At 38.3% G+C, this 5,286-nt stretch overlaps 1 pseudogene; it reads left to right on the forward strand.

Moving 5' to 3' along the window:
• The first annotated feature begins 2,636 nt into the window (after positions 1–2,636).
• On the forward strand, positions 2,637–3,249 carry LOC149255827 (galactinol synthase 4 pseudogene; annotated as a pseudogene).
• Positions 3,250–5,286: the final 2,037 nt, after the last annotated feature.

Consider the following 5,286-nt stretch of genomic DNA (forward strand, 5'->3'; position numbering starts at 1 on the left):
GTTTGCAGTGACTGGTATCAGTAATTTCTTTTTGTCTAAAACTTGATTCAATGTTTGATATCAGAATTTTCAACTATTGTATGGCCGGAGCAGGTTATGGAAGGTAGTTAATGGATGACATATTTTATGGCCAAAGTAGGTTATGGCAAGGAAGTTAATGGATGACCTCATCAAGGACCAACCTCTCTAGCTCTTGCAATTTTTTCAAGGGCTAATGCATGTTGGTCCCTCCTCTGCCCCTTTAAATATTTTCAAGGTTCACATTCGTGGAGCTATATGCATGTTCTGGCTCTAATGCATGTTGGTCCCTCCTCTAGACCTCACAAATTTTTCAAGCTTAGTTCATAGTCGTGGAGCTACATGCATGTTCTGCCTCTGAATAAATTGTTTCCTGGGGAAGCTCTTTCTCGAAGTGGATGTCTTTAGGTTCCTTATGCCGTGGAAGATTTCTCCTGAGTGACATTTTTCTTCTCCAATTTAAGGTTGTTGCTATTGAAATAAGCATTATGAGATGTTGGCTCTAGTACTCGGAAGCTTTCTGTCTTGCAATTGCAAAAGGTAAGGTTGTTGCTATTGAAATACACATTATGAGATGATGCCTCCAATTCTCGGAAGCTTTGTGTCTTGCATTTGCAGAAGGTAAGGTTGTTTCTATTGAAATACGCATTATGAGAAGCTGCCACCAGTACTCGGAAGCTTTCTGTCTTGCATTTGCAGAAGGGACTATTGAGACAACATCACCATTTGCACAAGGGACTACTGAGACAACATACACTGGCAGAAGGGATTATTGAGATAAAATAACCATTTGCAGAAGGGATTACTGAGACAGCATAGTTTTGCACAACTTGTTATCTTCAATCCCAGAAGAAAAATAGCTAAAAAGAAAAAACATCTATTTTCAAATATTTTATGGCAAATTTCACTCCAAAAAATTCTTATTTTCATGACCACCAGGATTCGCCCTTTCCCTGCCAAAACTCATGCTTAACATTATTTTCCCTTAAATTGTAAGCATCACATATATGTAAATAATGTGTAGTCTACCATGTATAAGAGTGCATCAGATCCATATATGCACCAATGAAATTATATAAACAGAAAATATTCTGGACGTAAAAACTTTACATCAACGCAGGTTAGAATCTGGATTCTGAAATAAAGGGATATAATTTTGAACTCTGTACCAAATTACTAATTGCAGATCATAAAACATTGCATACTTTGTGCTATTACCATGGCATCTAGGTTATCATAGCATGCATCGATGTTACTATCAATAAAGCATGCATGTTTTGTGCTATCACTGCAGCGTCTAGGTTATAAGAGCAAGCATCCAAGTTATAATTGAAAGAAATATATGGTTCTGCAATCAAAATCTGCTCGCAAGAATGCAAGCATGTTACTGCTATTGGTCTAGTATATCTCAGTTTTTGTTGTTGTATCTGACTTGTGTGTGAATGTCAATCCAAGCTTGTCACTTTCATTAACAAAGGAAATAGAGGGTTCCGAGTTGGACATTTGTTTGTGGGCCACGGTCTAAGCAACAGAAGCCACAAGGACTTCAACACCGTGAGAGCAAAGATTCAACACCGTAAGCGGACCTGCGAGGTGAGCCAGCACCGTGATCAGGAGAAACGAATGCTTGAGAGGGTTGCAGAGGACCTGTTCCTAGAGCACGAATGGAGCAAATGAATGTTTGGTGCGAGGGATCATTTGAAAATGCATGGGCGTTGGTTTGAAAATGCGCCAGCACAACGGGTGCCAGCTCGGAGGTGGTGGGTCACCCATTCCCAGAAAAAATTGTCTCAAGCTCCGGAAGAAACAATGGATGGCATGGGCATGTATGTATGGGGCAAGGGCTAACCAGCCATATATTGAGTCATAAATGCCCTTGCCATCTATGTATGTGGTGCATGTCAGTGGGATGGCATACATAACTCCGGCGGGCGACCTCGCGTTTCCGGTGACATAAGCGGGACCGACCAACGAGGCCCGCCCGCCCCATCTCGTTTTTGACTCCGGCGGCCAGCATGTGTTTCCGGTGGAGTATGCGGAGGAGTATTCGGAGAATGTGTTTCAGGCCGCGTGGGGATGAGCATTGAAGCAGATAATTAATTACGTACATTTCTCCGCAGTCCGTCGTTTTACTCGCTGCTCCCAACCCCAATCATGAAGCCGCGCGATTCACCGATTTGAATTTGAATTGATTTATCGCGCCAATTTCATTTTCATTTGCAGTCAATATCCGAGGATTGAATCGTGGAGTTTGGGTTGTTTTGTTACAGTGTTGTGGAATCGAGTTTGTTTGAGGTTAAGGAATGGGATGCAATGGACAAAACCTTTATGGGGCACCAGGGCTCTTCTTCCTCAATCACTTTGGATGGGTATGAAGGGTAATTCCCCATGGATATTTCTACGCGGTTATGGATTGCTTCTGCGAGAAGACATGGAGCCACACTCCGCAGTACAAGATCGGATACTGCCAGCAGTGTCCAGAGAAGGTGTCATGGCCCGTGGAATTAGGGCAACGGCCCTCTCCATACTTCAACGCTGGAATGTTTGTTTTTGAGCCGAGTCAGCTGACATTCGACTGCCTTTTGGAAACTCTGATGGCTACTGTGCCAACACCCTTCGCAGAACAGGTCTGGATCTGTTCTCATTTCAGTGAGGATCATGCACATTTTTGTTTGGTTTACCAGATCTAATTTTGACTAAATTGTGGTATATGTTTTGTAGGATTTCTTGAATATGTATTTTGAGAAGATATACAAGCCCATTCCTCTGGTGTACAATCTGGTTCTAGCCATGATGTGGCGGCATCCCGAGAACGTGGACTTGGACACTGTCAAAGTTGTTCACTACTGTGCTGCTGTAAGCTTTCTTTTCACTGCAAATTTGGGTTCGATAGAAACAATATGATTTATATATGAAAGACGAGATAGGTGTTCTGAGCGTACAGGGTTATATTAATGGATGAATGTGGATGTGCAGGGATCGAAGCCGTGGAGGTACAGTGGGGAGGAGGAAAATATGGAGAGGGAAGATATAAAGACGCTGGTGCAGAAATGGTGGGACATATACAATGACCCATCGTTGGATCACTCGGGATCATGCGACATAATTCCAGATCCAATTTCAGGGTTGGATGGAAAATCAAATGATCTGCAACGAGTGGCTGCTAATTCATTCTTTGCTTCTGCGACGGCAACAAATCCCAACTTAATGGCTGCACCGCCTGCAGCTTAAGAGATTTCAAATTTGCAAAGTCGCCTGTAGCATAAGATATTTATATATGTATATTTTAATCCACCGACATAGACGGGGACAATTTGTATATCATACAGAAGATCATACTGTATGTCCTCAAAGATGAGGATATTGCTGTTGCGCTTACAGTTATTGGTTGTAAATTAATCGAATTTATTTAATATTTGTAAATATACAAATTGACATTTGTATGACTGGACGTACATGGTTACTCTTTCGTTTTCTGTAATTCAAAAAATATTTAATTTTCATTTAATTCTGCATCGATATGAAAATATTTACACGCATGCAATGTGACGTAATTATGAATTATTATAAAATTTAGTAAACCCTCATGGCTAATAAAAGCCAAACTTCACTGGTATCTTTCATCATTAGTCATCAGCAATGTTATATAGTTTTTTTGGGTAGGAAAAAGGTGTAATTTTATATATATATATATATATATATATATATATATGCATTTAAATATGATGATTTATTAGGATTCTAGAAAGAGGGGTTATATAGTCATCGTTTTCCAAAATAACTATAATAAAACTAAATATAAATATCAAAACAATGTTGGTACGTGTAATTGTTATATGAGATAAGTATGAATAAATGGAGATATACTAAAAAGTCTTACAAAATGTTGTTGAAGTATGTGAACTTAAAGAAAATTGTTATATTTAATCAGTTTTATTAATGAATGGTTTATGATAAAATTGATAGAGCTGATCATTTTGTTGTTGTTTTTTGATCTATGAGGTCCCAAAATCCAATCATAATTTTTTTTAGAAAGACTATCTACTCTATTCTCAATTGTAAACATAAACAACAATTTTGAGGATAAGAGTTGTGCATAGTTTGTTGGAACTTGCTCCCAAACCCATTTTTAGAGAAAATAAATGAGTTTCCAAAATATGTAATACAAATCCTCCCCCACATCCAAAAGTGTCTCCTTGCGAAGTCCCATCAAAGAATTCCCAAGGATGAGATCTATCAACGACTGTTGGATTTAGGATTCTATTGTTATTATCTCTTTGGTCCTTCAAGAGAAGGTCATAAACAACTAAAATTTGTGTCGTAAAAACTTCAATGGGAAAGATGTCATCTTCAAAGATAGCTCTATTTCTTGCAAGCCAAACTCCCCAAACTATTAAAAGAGGCAATACTTGATACAATTTGTTCTCCCTCAATGAGTCCACTGAATACATACCTCCATTAACTCTTCACCTAACCAAATACCTGCAAATATGAACTTTTTCATAACATATTTCCAAACACCTTTAAAATAAGGACACAGTAAGAATAAATGATTGAGAGATTCTTGAATCATCAACTTTGCATAGGACACATTTGTTTGGGCCTTGAAAACATCTCCTTGTTAAATTCTCCCAAGTTGGGAACTTTAATTTTCCATAAAAGTTCCCACCAGTCCTCATGAACATCCTACAATCTATCAGATATAAGAAAAGCATATCCAAATTTTAGCGTATAAACCCCTTAGGAATCATGGGACCAAACCAACTCATCCTCCTCTTGAGCTAATATGAGATGTGTTGCAGGTAAACTGCCAATGTATCTAATCTAGAAATGATGAAGATGCATGGGTATGCCTAAATGATCTTTCAAAACCCAACCTCGATTCCATAGATTTGTTTGTGCTAGATCTACAATTTGACTCAAGTAAGCGAGGTCATTACCATGTAGATATTCAATCAAATGTTCAAGAAGTCTGTGATCAATATGAATTCCAATCCAAGGATTGATCAACCTTTAAATGTGATCCATCACCCACTTTCCAAGCTAGGCTTGAATCAATCAATAAAAATTACGAGAGAACAACTTTCCAAATGATAAAAACATTGCTTTTCAATTTATTGGGTAAGCAAATCTAGTCCTCTCACTGCATAGGGTGTATATATTAGATATACACCACTTTCGTCCAATGAGAGTGAGTTTTTAGTAATTTCCAACCAACTTTAGTTGCTAAAGCTTTTGAAAAAAAATGTAAGTCCTTTAAACCCTAAC

The sequence above is a fragment of the Pinus tabuliformis genome, chromosome 7, assembly GCF_031772625.1.
Source record: "Pinus tabuliformis cultivar Carrire ecotype Pingquan chromosome 7, CPIR1, whole genome shotgun sequence".
NCBI lineage: Eukaryota > Viridiplantae > Streptophyta > Pinopsida > Pinales > Pinaceae > Pinus > Pinus tabuliformis.